We start from the raw sequence: 14,728 nt of genomic DNA on the forward strand, positions 1-14,728 counted from the left end.
GACACGAGACCTGAGGCAGTACATAACAGGGAACTTAGTCCCACTTATGATAAAGCTGAGGCGTAAAATTAGAGTATGGAAAAACCTTCCCCTTTCAGTAGCTGGTAGGTGTAACCTAATTAAGATGGTGTGAATGCCTCAAATACTATATGTAATACACAACTCCCCAGTCTGGATTCCGAGAGAAGTAATATGGAAAAATGGAGTGGCAAGAATTCGCCTACAGGCGTTGCAAAGATCAAGGGAACTGGGAGGTTTGGCGCTACCAAATATGAGATACTACTTCTTGGCAGCTCAACTACAATATATGAAAGGAAGTAATTTAACGGTAGAAGAGGAGATAGGAAATAAGCTCCTATTGAATGATGCCCCGCATAATACAGTTGTGGAGGCAGTGGAGGCCGACTCGTTTAGGTCCAGGTGACCAACAGTTCAACTGATGGTAAAATGTTGGGAGTCGGTAAAGGCAATGTTGGGATACAGCGGATAGGCGGAATTTTTCCCAGTTTGGGAAAAAACTTTTCAGGAATTAAGGGAAGAATATGAAGTACCCGGCCGCACATTTTTTAATTACATGCAAATGAAACATGCATTGGAGGTACAATTTAGAGGAAAGAAACTGGAGTGGAGTAAGATGCCTGCACTTAGGAAAATCGTGAATAGTAAGACATCGAAAGGAGTAATTTCCGATATTTACGGTTATATAAAGGGAGCAGAACAAGAGGGAGAGATAGAGAGTGAAAAAAGAGTAAAGTGGGAGAGAGACGTGGGTCCAATGTTGGATGAACAGTGGGGGTGGGCTATGGCACTGGGGGCTAAAGTCTCACTATCCCCCTCGCAAATTATATCTCAACTGTATCTGATACATAGGTCATATTACACTCCCCTTAAGTTGTTTAGGTTTGGGAGAAGACAGGATGCAGAATGCCAAAGATGTGGAGATAGAAGAGGGGACCTAATACATATGTTATGGCGATGTCCAAGGTTATACAGATATTGGAAAGGAGTTATAGGGAAAATAAATCAGGTATTTGGGACATCATTAGAGGTAGAGGCCAAAATCTGTATAATGGGTTTGATAGAAGGGGAAGGTGTGTTGGGAGATACTCATACAGCAGTAACTAGATGTCTTTTCCAAGGTAAAAAGTCGATCGCTTATAATTGGCAGAGGAAAGAAGCACCTACAGTAAAAGAATGGATGGAAATAGTTAAAGACACGATAAAGAAAGAGGAATATATATATAGGAAAAGATGTAATTATAGGAAATATGTAAGGATATGGAAAAATTGGTGTTAGAGGGGATAGAAGGATGTGTAAGAGTGGAAGGGATGAAAGGTGAATGGATGGAGAAGAGTGGGAACAAGGCGAGGGGGGGGGGGGTGGGGAAGGGGGGAGGAGGGTAGAGGGAGGGGAAAATGAAAGAGGTGACGTCTAATTTTTTGTTGTAATGATAAAAGGTTATTTCTGCCCCTTTTTTTTGATAAGATGTGTACTTAATGCCCCCGGGTAATAGGTGTCAACCAAGCCTTAGGATCCTTTCACACTAAAGTCATCCGTTTAGTTCTGTGGCATTAAAAATAAAGACTGAATTATTTTACATCAGTTTGCACATCCATCTTCAGTTCAGTTTATATCGTTTTTTTGTCATCGGTTTATACTTTTTCTATTAATTATTTTGCTCTATCACTACACAACACAAAAAGCCAAATTGAATTTACTTTTACTCACGGTGTTTAAACCATATTGTAATCAACATTTTTGTTGTGATAGTAGGGAGTATGGGAGGGGGAATACTGGGAACAGAGTTGGGATGAAGTAGAATGGGAGGTCTGAGAGGGTATGGAAATGCTTGAGACATTAGACTGGGAGACAAGTGGGGCAGCCTGGCACTGCTATTGCAGGTGGTGGTTCTGAGGAGGATAATGTTGTGATTCATGGGATAAAAATGGTTGGTCAGGGGAATATTGGCCCATTGATCCCTGTGCAAGATCCTCTACAATAAACACAGGAAGAGGATGTTCAACTTCGGCAGCTTTTATACAAGCTGTTGATTTAATTGTAAAGCGCCAGGGTGTGGCCAAGACAGGCATGTGAGAGGACGCACTTCTCACAGCTCCTGCCTGATCCATCCATTGATCCTCCCCCGGGAATCCTCGATCCCACTCTCTTTGGCTCCCCAGCTGACCTTCGACCTGCTGCACCCTCCGGACCCACCGCCGGCCATCTGCACACAGGGGGAAGACCCACCAAGGCAAGATCAAGATGGCGGAACCGGACTCCCAAGATGGCACCGCCACGGCCCTCACACTGTGCACACCACAAACGGCTGGCAAGTCCAAAGAAAAGAGCAGCAGAAAGGAACTGAAGACACAGGTTAAGGAGCACTACAGAGACATGCTCTACTATGTCCAAATGCTACAAGGGATGATGCAACAGACATGGGGGAGGCTGCAAATGGTGGGGAGGGTACAGGCCAAACTACACAGGCAGAGTGGGGACATGACACAAACTGCATCCCCAGCCAATCGGCTGCAGAAGCCGCACATCCCCATTCTCCCCCTACAGAGGATATACCAGATGCACTGGAGCAACCCACATTACCATAAATCCTGTGGGTTGTTCATATGTGTACAGTCTCGATAAACATCATGAAGGACCAGTTTGGGGGCTTCCGTGAAGAGGTATCACTGCTAAGACAAGATCTCCAGAAGGTCAGGGAAAGAGCAACAGCAGTAGAGAGCAGAGTAAGCGATATTGAGGACAAGCTGCCACCGCTTGCAAGGGAGGTCAGAGCAGCCCACCGCATAACCCAAGAAACCTATAATAGAGCAGAAGACACAGAAAATCACTTACGCAGAAACAATGTCCACATTGTCGGACTAACTTAAAAAACAGAGGGTAAAGACCCCACTACATTTGTGGAGAACTGATAAATAGACGTCTTTGGTAGAGAGGTGTTCTCACCATTTTTTATGATGGAAAGGGCCCACCGAGTGCAGCACTGTGCTGTACCCAGGAGCGGGGCTAATATCCAGTACAACTGAGTCAGAGTTACATTTTACCCAGACTTCTCCGCTAAGGGGCAGAGAACCGAACCAAATTTTGGGACGTGAAGAAACACCTACGGTCCCTGCAACTGCCATATGCCATGCTCTACCCAGCTAAACTGCGTGTATTGGCCAAAGGGCATGCTCAGTTCTTGGACTCTGCTAGAGAAGCATTTGCGTGGCTAGATCACAATGAACAGGCTCTTCATCACTGCCAAGCTGGAGCAGATGGGGATTGATCCAGCAGCTATCCCTGGGGGTAAGAACAGAAGGACATGACCAACTACTAGGCTCTTCTGCCCAATAAGACGGCTTTCTCATGTTTTTCTTCCCTTGTGCTTTTCTCCTATTTTTTTTTGCTGGGGGACAAAATATGTTTACAAGTGCTAGGAACTCAACTGTGACTATACTACTTGCTATATTTTTTTGCAATGAAATGACAACCCGTCCGCCGTTTGTGTTTTTATACTGCCGTATTGGGATCCTGAAATGTATTTTGGCATGTGTGTACATACCCCTTCCCCATTTGATACTCGGGTACTCCAGCTTTTCATCAAATTTATGGAGGGAAAGCCGGACCTCCCACTACTACTCGTGCGGAACTTCAACTGTTAGCTGGACAAGCATAAATGCACAGGGGTGCTCACTTCTCACAGGGAGACCCCGCTGGCAAGAATACTACGATAAGTGGGATGGATAGATCTATGGAGACATCAAAACCCTGCAGTGAAACAGTTTTCCTGCTTTTCAAAGTCACATGGCTCACTTTCAAGGATAGATTTAGCAGTGGGCAACTCAGCTATGTTCCCCTCAGTTTCAGAAATTTCTTATAAACCCAGATGTGTGTCAGACCATTCCTATATGGTGGTATGCCTTACTGTGGCATCATTGTCCATACTGCCAAAGGCCTCTGGGAAACTCAACGCCTTTGGGCTCAAGTTATTTACCTATCCCAAGGAACTGGAGTGGAGCATCTGTTTTTTTTTTACTGCCCAACATGATGCAGAATCTACCCTTATTGAATGGGAGGCATTTAAGGCTTACCTTAGGGGTCTAATTATTGCTGAGATTAATAAAGTAAAAAAGCATTCTGAGGGACTGAGAGGTGATCTAGAATCACAAGTGCACTCACTTGAGCTGAAGTATGTACAGGATCCCACTGACTCTGCCAGGGAGGCCTGGCAGTCGGCTCAATCTGTGTACGAACACCTGCTGGCCTCGTCGGCAGAAAAGAAGAGGTTTTTCTCAAAAACAGCATTTTTCAAGGCGGGGGAGACAATGGGCTGTCTCCTAGCTAGAACAGCAAACTCAGAACAAAGATCCCCGGTTATTGTACCAATAAAAAAAATAGCGGGCACCTTGTACACTCACCAGATATGATACTACAGGCACTGGTGGAATACTATGAGACATTATATCTTCCGGCCTCGGAGTACGGTCCTGAGGAATTGACAAACTACCTCTCTGAGATAACGTTTCCATATCTCACTGCATCTCAAAGTTGAGAACTCGACTCTCCGTTCAGGCTGGAGGAACTACAGTCGGCGGTTGCAGCCTTTCCCAATTGTAAAGCTTAGGGGGGAGATGGTCTCCACATGGAGATTTACAAACACTACGCAGAATTACTGCTGCCCCGATTACTAAGGGCGTTCAATGCAGCTAGGGAACAAAACGCTCTGCCGCCCTCTTTGTCTAAGGCCAACATAGTGTTGATACTAAAACCTGATAAGGGCCCAGTAGACCTGGCCTCATATAGGCCAATATCACTATTACAATCTAAAGTGATGGCCCTTAGGCTAAACAAGGTCATTACGTCGGTTATACATCCGGACCAGGTGGGATTTATGCCCAACAAATCCACGGCAGTCAACTTAAAGTGGTGTTGCCACCAAAAAATTAAAAGCTGCTTAAAATTCGTAAAAAAAAAATAAAAAAAAAAATAATTGGCAAAAAAAAAAAATGTATACTCACCTCTGAATACCGGTTGCTAGGGGGTCCCTCGTAATCTGCCTTCTTCATTGCCCGGGTTGGTGACATCACTTCCCCTCGCGCCGCACATTCATCTGGGACCTGTCATGTGTCCCAGGTGACTGTACGGCGTATCACGGCGCCCTGCGCCGCTCGCGCATGCGCAGTGGGTGCCCACAGTATGCATGACGGCGCCGCGAGCGGAGCGGGGAGCGAGGGGGGGGGGCTTCGTTCCCCCGCATCGCTGGACCCTGGGGCAGGTAAGTGTCCGATTATTAAAAGCCAGCAGCTGCAGTATTTGTAGCTGCTGACTTTTAATTTTTTTTTTTTTAGGGGGTACCCCACTTTAAGAAGGCTTTTTCTTAATATGCAGTCCCAAGCTAATAATGTTGGTCCCAGAGCTCTGCTGTCCCTAGATGCTATGAAAGCCTTTGACAGTGTAGCGTGGCCATACCTTTGGGAGGTGGTGAGACGTTTTGGCTTTGGAGAGGTATATATCTCTTGGGTGCGCTTGCTGTATTAACACCCCCAGGAAGCTGTAAGAGAGGTAGATTGTCACTGCCCTTTGCTCTGGGATGGGGCACCAGACAGGGCTGTCCTTTATCACCCCTGCTGTTTGCCCTGGAGATAGAACCATTGGTGATTCGGGTTAGAGACACCCCGAGTACCACTGGCTTCTGCTACGGAGATAGACAGGAGAAAGTGATGCTTTATGCAGATGATACGATGATTCTGCTGGGTGATATGAAACAATCCCTGAAGGAAATGATGGATACCATCCTTCGTTTTGGGAAGTTCTCTGGCCTAAACATTAACTGGACCAAGTCTGCACTGATGCCAATAGACGAGGCACAATTGCAGCATCAGAAATTAGTGGGGGACATCCCAATAGCTACCTCTTTTAAATATTGGGATATGGATGACCCCACGAATTAGGGAGTACAGTCAGCTAAATATCTTTCCCCTCCTGATAAGTTTCTGATCACGCGTAAAAATCTGGTGCGCTTTGTGTATGGCAGTTACGAGCAAAGTGAATTTTATTAAAATGATTCTTATGCCCCAGCTTTTATACATGCTTCACAACTCTCCTGTGGTGGACCCACAAAATAATTTTAGGATAGTAAACTCTATATTCCGCACGTTGATTTGGAAGAATTGGCCCCCTAGAATAAAATTGGAACACCTACAACGTCCTAAGGATGATGGAGGCCTCGCATTACCAAACCCGTGGCTATACTATTTAGTGTCTCAACTGCAACACTTGATAGGCACCATGGTCGCAGAGGGAGAAAGGACCAATAGGATCCCCAGTGCCTCCGAGAGTGTTATGCTTCATACGGTGGGTGGAAGCTCTATTCCAACTGCCCTTGAGGCTTTAGCTTTTGGAAAACCCCCCAAAAAATTCCCTACTTATAATTTACTACAGAAAATATGGAACAAATCTAGAAATCTTCAAAGTGTGACAGGCATCACTGAGTTTAGTCCTATTTGGTCAAATGATTCTTACCCTGAGCTGACTAAATTGCAGCATGGAGATAGGTGGACAAAATATGGTATTATATATCTGAGACAAATCATCCATAATGGAGAACTACTGACTTTTGAAGCTTTGCAGGAGGTATATAAAATACTACCAATATTTATGCAATTCTACCATATGCAACTCAGACATGCCTTTATAGCCCAGACTAGTACCTCTGAATGGAATATGGTTGCAGTACCCCTGTTCTCTCAATTTAAGGCAGCAGAGACCTCAAAGGGGTTTATATCCCAAAGCTATAGTATACTGCTTCACCGTTATCTTACGAAACAACCATTTGAAAGTGAAACTGAAATGGGAAGTGGACATAGGCCCACTAGATGAGGACTAGTGGGAGGAAGCCCTACAGGCAGTGACCATTTGCTCCTTAAATGTGACTCAACGACTGACACAACTATATACTCTCCTGAGTGTCTATTACACACCTCATAGGTTACACAGTATGGAACTGCTCCCCACACCAACATGCACTAGATGCAAGCAGGATCATGGGGACCTGATACATATGCTATGGCGCTGCCCCAAACTAAACGTATACTGAAGGGAGTGACTGATAGCCTGAACACAGTGTTCCGGGTGTCAATCCCGCTAGACCCCAAACACTGTCTGCTGAATCTTTTACAGGAGTTTGAATGGGAACATCACACCAGAGAAGCCCTTACGAGGACCCTCTTTCTGGCCCATAAACTGATAATGCTACATTGGAAATCTGAATCCCCTCCCACGGTCAAAGAATGGATCGCTGCAGTGGGAAATACAATGAGAATGGAAAAAGTTATTTACCAGCATAGGGGGTGCACTAGAAAATGTGAGAAATGTCGACATTTTGATGTATAGAGGATGGAATATGAGTAGGAGGCAAAGTCACTTACACTTCCGTTGCACTGTAAGGCGGTTTATGGATCTAAATTGTGTGCTCTGTAATGATGGTGGCTGCTATAAAAATGTAATGTTCCATATGGATATTGGATTCTGTTTGTACTACTGTGGATTTTTGGACTGTATGCATTCAAATAAAAACAGTTTTCTGGATAAAAAAAGTTGTAAAGCACCAGCTGAACATGCATCATCCTGTGTTTGGATATCTTAGCCAACACAAATTCAACTTTTTATGGGCTACTTGAATCCAAATGTGGATCCTCATGATTGGAGTTCTCTCTCCTGAATGCCTACATCTCATCCATAAATGAAAGTATGGCCACATCCATAACTTCTTGGTTCTATGGTCTCTTTCCCTTCTTGCTGATTGCAAAGTTGTTGGTCACAAAATTGAAGGTCTCTGAGAACGAGCTTTGGGAATATAATAATAAAATTAATACACAGGACATTACACTTTGTCAAAACCCATCTATTAATATTACACTTGAATTTTTGTCATCGTTTGATCCTGAGATACTATAGTTTTCCATATGGATGTGCTGTCTGCAAGATAATGATCATAGACAATAAATGTCTAATGCCGCATACAGACGATCTGAATATCCGGCGGAATGAGTCCCTCAGACAACCCGTCGGACTTTGCAGCGGAGGTCCACCGGACTTTCCGAATGAGCGGACCTCCCCACATACGTCCAGACTTTTCCAGCAGTCCGCCGGACTTTTGAAATGAACGGACTTGCCCACCCACGGAGTAAAGTCCATTCATTTTGAACGTGGCTCCAGGTAGACGGAACTAGTGAAGGAAGTGAATGTTGCCACCTCCATCGGCGAGACTGACACCTCGCTAGCCCCGTCACCTGGTATGGATTTAAAGGGGAACCCCTACGTTGAAAAAATGACGTGGGGGTCCCCCCAAAGTCCATAGCATACCCTTACCTGAGCACGCAGCCCGGCCGGTCAGGAAAGGGGGGGTGCTTTGGGGAGGGGGGCCTTGCGGCCGGCCAGGCTGCGTGCTCAGATAAGGGTCTGCTATGGACTTTGGGGTGACCCCATCACCGTTTTTTCGGCGTAGGGCTTCCCCTTTAAATCCATACCAGGTGACGGGGCTAGCGAGGTGACTTCCTTCGCTATTTCTGTCTACCTGGAGCCGCGTTCAAAATGAATGGACTTTACTTAGTGTGTGGACAAGTCCGTTCATTTCAAAAGTCCAGCGGACTAGCACACAGACGGGCGGATTGACAATTTTGAGTCAAAACTTCTTTCTATGTCCGCTTGACTTTTGGGAATGAAAAGTCCGCCAGAGCCCACACACAGGAGGATTGTCCAGCGGATAATACAATCTTGTGTACGCGGCATTAGGGAAATTAAAAGGATTTGTTTTTATTTAAAAGTCTAACTCCAGGCACCACAAAATGAACCCCTGCAGGGGGGCTCTGACTTTATCACAAGGGTTAAATGCCAGGAATCGCTGAACTACACGTGTGGTGATGCAACTGCAAGTGTGAACATTTGAGTCACTCTTCCATGTAAGCAGACTGGACTTGTATTTAATTTACAGATTATTTAGAATGTAGCTGTGAATGCATGACATGGATGTCACTGGAATCTGCTGTCCTTCACTCATGGACATGCGAGAGCCCCCTAGCTGAGACTGGTCCACCATTGGAAACTGCTGGCCGTTTAGCTCATCATCCCTTTAGTCAACCTTTCTGAAGCGGGCACATTAGGAACTAAGGATAAGCAGTAGCATGCTATTCTTTATTCTTTACGTGACTCCATAATAGGATATTTTTTCTAAAAACGAAATGAAACGTTCCAGTATCAGTATATTTGTGAAAACAGGATTTTCACATATTTCGGGAATATTACATTTATGATCTTATATCCATTATGCACTTCAGTAAGCTTAGCAACTCAAAGAATTGCTACCAGATTTGCTTCTGGCCGCTTCCAGCTCTTTCTTGAAAGTGGTTTAAATCTCAGGCATGAAATATGAACAAAGCACATCCCTCTATAGTATGTAGTTGTCTCAAGAGTACTAAGTCTAATTTTTGTTTGCTGCTTTGTTCTTCTGCTGTTAACATACACTTTTGACAAGTTTTCCTAGCACCAAGACAAAAAAGGTTTTAGAGTCAGGATCCCCAGTTGTTTAACAGCATCAGCTCTGTTGATGTGCACTGTGCAAAGGGGGGTGTGTCCCTTCCCTCCAATCAACTTTCAGAGCTCTCCTCACTGAGCTCTGCATAGTGTAACTTCAGCTCTCCGCCCCCTTTTTTCTCAAAGTTCAGACAAGCCTATAAATTCCGGACTTCTGGAGGACTTACTTCATCTCTGTGTATCACCTGAGGCCAGTCATATCACTGGGTATACCTTTAAGGCTGGTTTCACGCTATTGCGAATTGGATTCAGGTTTCCCTGCATCCAATTTGCATAGCAGGAGATTGTGACCAGCTCTCTATGGAGCCGGTTCACACATCTCTGCAGTGGCTCTGGTGCGAATTGCATGGCTGAATTAGGACCTGAAACTGTGAATGGAGATGTACTGGACTCCTGCTGTGAGCCGCTGCATTCTTAAGTGTGAGCCTAAATCTCAGCAAATTCAGTTTCTGAGTTTTTGAGTGCCTGTTGTAGCCCTTGACCTCTCCACCTGTCCAGGGTATCACTGCTACCTCAGGGCATGGTGCCTGTAAAAACAGGGTACCCGATCCCCCCCAAAAAAATGACATGCCAAATGTGGCATGCCAGGGGGTCACCAGTACTTAAAGCGGAAGTTCAATTTTTGGGTGGAACTCTGCTTTAACTCTTCCTCTTCTGCATCTGTGTACAGGGTGAGAGCCCCGGTGGTGCAGATCTGCTCCCGTTACTATGGGAGATGGATCATGGCAGAAGGAGTGCCAACAACATCTCTCTCACTGCAATATACTATCTCACCTGTCACATGTACTTGCTTAACAACAAGCTACTAGAGAAACCTTCATTACCTGTGGTAACCATTTGGAACTTCACACTGTATTAACTCCTTGTACATCTGTCTTCATAACCCACTGTATCTAGTGACGCAAGCTGTAGACTGTTACTTATATTGCACCCCTTTAGTAAACACAGTCCAGGCAAAGACAATGCTTTAAACTTTTTACTTGAAGAATAATTAACAGAATGACAGAGACAATCGACAGTCCAAGATAAAGTGCTAACATTTCCTAACATCCCTAATCCCTAACTTCAGAATTGTGGCTGCCACAGCATGCCTTTTCAAGCAAAAGTCCCATACTGGTTGAGTCCATGTTTGGAATCTAGCTCCGACTTTGGCATGATACTGGAAATGCTGACTTCGGTAATGACATGGGCGGGCCTGCCAAAGTGGACCAGGGCTAAGCCAAACTCCTTTCCCCTTACTTTACGGGAATTACAGTTAACACCTAACTTTCAGCTGGGGCAGCAGTAACCACTGCCTCCTTACACGCCACCTTGTCATTATGTGTTAACCTTTAAAATAAATGTGAAAATAATGTCATATATAAAAAGAAATTAAAATCCCCCCTTCAACATATCCAGAAACAACTATGGTGCTGCCCATGTAATTGGTGTTAATACCAGTCATTTGATGCCTTGACAGTTCGGTCGAGAGTACAAGCAACTGTGACAGTTATCATTCATGGCATGCCTTAAATGTAACTGTTTTCAGAAACAGTGAAATCAGTTTGTTTAGCTTGCTCAGTCTCGTGGATGGAGCCCTTTAATTGGGAGGCCTTTAAGGAGCACTAGGCTACCTCCAGGCCCCCTGCCCCTTATCTATCCATTAGAATGCATGTGCTCCCACTGTGGAGACGCTCATAAATTTAGTAGTGTTAGGACTACAAACAATACACGGGGTGCAATGAAGAGGCCTTGCAGCTAACGCATGCATTTGCAAATGTGTGCTAACTAAACCCCAGACCGTTAAACAGGTTAATTTGGTTGGTAAGCAGACTGGTTGGTGAGTTGAGCTGGGAATGGGTTTTGTCTTTCATTTAATTGTGATTTTGTTGGCCTGAAAAAAAGGTTTTGCCTTTCTTTTGACTGCAATGTCTCTGAGTATAGCAAAAAAAATGATTGAACGTGTCCTTGCAATGACCCAGAATTTGAGAAAGATAACCAGTAACAGTTTGTTCTGGTTCATACTGACTTTATGATTAGTGCTATATTTACCTATCTTACCAAATTAAAAATCCACTTTAAAAGTTGTGTACTTCCCACTTGATAATCAGAGAAGACCGGAGCAAAAAGTAACAAAATAAAAATAGCAGAGGACTGACATTACCGGGGAAACATGGTACATAAAATAATACCATGCATATAAGCCTTTAAAATGAGCACTTTTGATTATTCATGTTTATGTCCCATAGACTTTAACAGTGTTTGTGTGTTCAAACAAATTTTTTGCCTGTTCGCATGTTCTGGTGCGGATCGAACGGGGGGGGGGGGGGGGATTTGGCTCATTCCTAGTGGCAATTGATGGGCACAGTGGCTGCATTTGATAGGCACATTTGTGGTAATTGATGGGCACACTTGCTGCATTTTATGGGGCACAGTGGTTGCATTAGATGGCACAGTGGCTACGTTTGATGGCACAGTGGCTTAGTTTGATGGCACAGTGGCGGCGATTGATGGCACAGTGGCTGCGAATGATGGCACAGTGAGGCTGCAATTAATGGGTTTTTTTCTGAATTTTTCAGTTTCCTTGCACCCCCCAAAATTTTTGAGCACCAGCCGCCACTTAAGTATATAGATCAGACTAAATTGAGAGACTAATGAGGAGAAAAGAGGGACTTTGTTCCAAATCAGGGACAGTCCCTCGAAATCAGGGACAGTTGGGGTTGGCATGCAAATTTGATCATTGGAGAACAGACAGCACAGCTAGAAAACTGACCACGCAGTGTTCTCCTGCCTAATGTGGTCAGTATTCAATAAGAAAGCAGGGGGACTGGCAAGAACACCAGGGATTTCACACAAAGGCAGCAACACAAAGAGAACTGGATACTTATTCATAAAGGTACATGGTACAGCAGGCAGACACAGGCACAATATGAAATTCTTTCAGCCGTTCTGTTCCTGGCTATCCATATGTAAAGTTACAATTTTTTAATTTATTCTGGTACCCAATAGGACTGGTGATAATAATGGTGATTTGGACAGTCTGGTGAACGGGGTAAAAGGACATATTGTGCAATCCACTTGTGGCCTGCAATCGCAAAATGGTTATGAACCCCTAGACTAGAATAATGGAAGAATCCCCAGGAGGGGAAGATAAAGGAGACCACTATCAGGCTAAATAAATAAATAAAAAGTAGAAAAGAAACACTCAGTACTTCAATGTCCTTGGGTTCATTCACCTCTCATGCAAATAGCACAGCCCATCAGGAACACTTTGTATCTACCTGGGTGTAATCATAGATTGGGTGTGAGCACAGACATTTTTTATGAAGATAGTTTGCTCATTTATGATAATTTTATTGTCACATGGCATGTTAAAGGTTTCAAAACAGGCTGTGGCCATAAAGAAGGGAGCAATAATAGCGACTTAATAGACAATGCAGCCTGAAAACACCTGGGAGTGACAGTTAAAGCTGATCTATTATTATTATTATTATTATTATTATGCAGGATATATATAGGGTGCAGCCCTTTGCTGTTTATCTAGTTATTTCATTTTTTTTGTTAGTAACTGAAGCAGAGGGGACAAATCAGGGAAAGTTGGGAGCTATGCATTCCTGTGATGGCCTTAACACGTATCTGTTCACCCATGGCCTGCGCTACCTGTTTACAGCTCTCAGTGGTGAAGCCATACCTTTTCATTTGTGGTGCTTGCTGCCTGCTTTTGGTTCTCAGCTGTGGCTCAGACAAATACCTGTATGCTTGCAACTCTTGTTCCCTGCTTCTGGCTCTCAGTGGTGACCCTATTACTTGTCTGTTCACTCTTGACCCTTGTTAACTGCCCTGACCTTTGCTACCCCATCTGATGCCTCTACCATCTGCTGCCTGCTATGACTTTTGCTACATTACTGGATACCTCTACTGCCTGCTGCCTTCCCTAACCTTCACTACACAACAGCATTCCGCTATTGTCTGCTGCTTGCCTTTACCTTTGCCACATTATCAATTACCTTCATTCTCAGGACCTCAACTTTGGTATGATTTCTGATACTCCTTCTGCATTACTGGATATCTCCACTGCCTGCTGCCTTCCCTGACCTTTGCAACTACATTCTGTTAATGTCTGCTGCTTGTCCTGACCTTTGCCACATTTACCAGATACCTTCATGATCTCAGCTTTGGTATCATTTGGATACTTCTCCTGCCTGCTGCCTGGCCTGACCTTTGCTGTGTTCTTGGTAACCTCCACTGTCTGTTGCCTCCTTGTCCTTTGCTACATTGCAGACTGATGACATCATCTCAGCCTAGACCAGGGGTGTCAAACTTAATTTTGTTGCGGGCTACATCAGCATTATGGTTGCCCTCAAATGGCCAAATGTATCCCATCTGTGAGACTAGATGTTCAGGGCACCCCACCCTTACATGAGATATCAACCCCCTCATCAGTAGCCAAGAGCCCCCACCCTCCCTTACATCACTGTACACTCCCCTTACCTCGTGCTGCTGCTGGGAAAAATCTGGGCGTGGAGCTGGGAGGTAGAAAGTGCAAGGTCTGGAGAAGGACCAGAGGAGCTCTGGAGTCTTCTGAATGGAGAGACCAGGGGAGGTGGAAACAACGATGCATTTTTTTTGGTATTCCTGTTTAAAATTCAGAGGAATCCTACAGTACATCTAGTAGTTTTCATATGCATATCATTAGATATCATAAGGATTTATTTTTTGTAAGCACTTTGGTATTTTATTGTAGATAAATTACAGCTTCTTTTACGTTATTTTAAATACACACAGTGGTGTTACATATATTGTTGATACATTGTTTATGTAACATCCTGATGTTTAGGTAGAGCTACTATTAAATTTAGTTGCCAGGCGATAGTTGCCTTGGCCAATTGTTAGGAGATCAATTGATTTCCCCCTAATTATGGACTTGCTGCACTTTTCTCTTCTGTCACTAGTTGGCACTGTAACTGGTGACATTGGATAAGACAAGGGTATTGCAAGGCCAGATTAGGAAAGAACAGGGTGTCTCAGCCAATAGGCAGGGGTTTTCTTGAGTCCCTTTCCCTGCTGAAAGAGCCTATTTATTTGGATGAAGTCAGGTGATCTGTGTTCCGTGCCACCTGGACGGCTGTCTGGGTAGACATGTGTTATATTGTCCTG

This window comes from Lithobates pipiens, unplaced genomic scaffold, assembly GCF_037356315.1.
Source record: "Lithobates pipiens isolate NorthernLeopardFrog02 unplaced genomic scaffold, aLitPip1_a1.2 Scaffold_27, whole genome shotgun sequence".
Classification (NCBI taxonomy): Eukaryota; Metazoa; Chordata; class Amphibia; order Anura; family Ranidae; genus Lithobates; species Lithobates pipiens.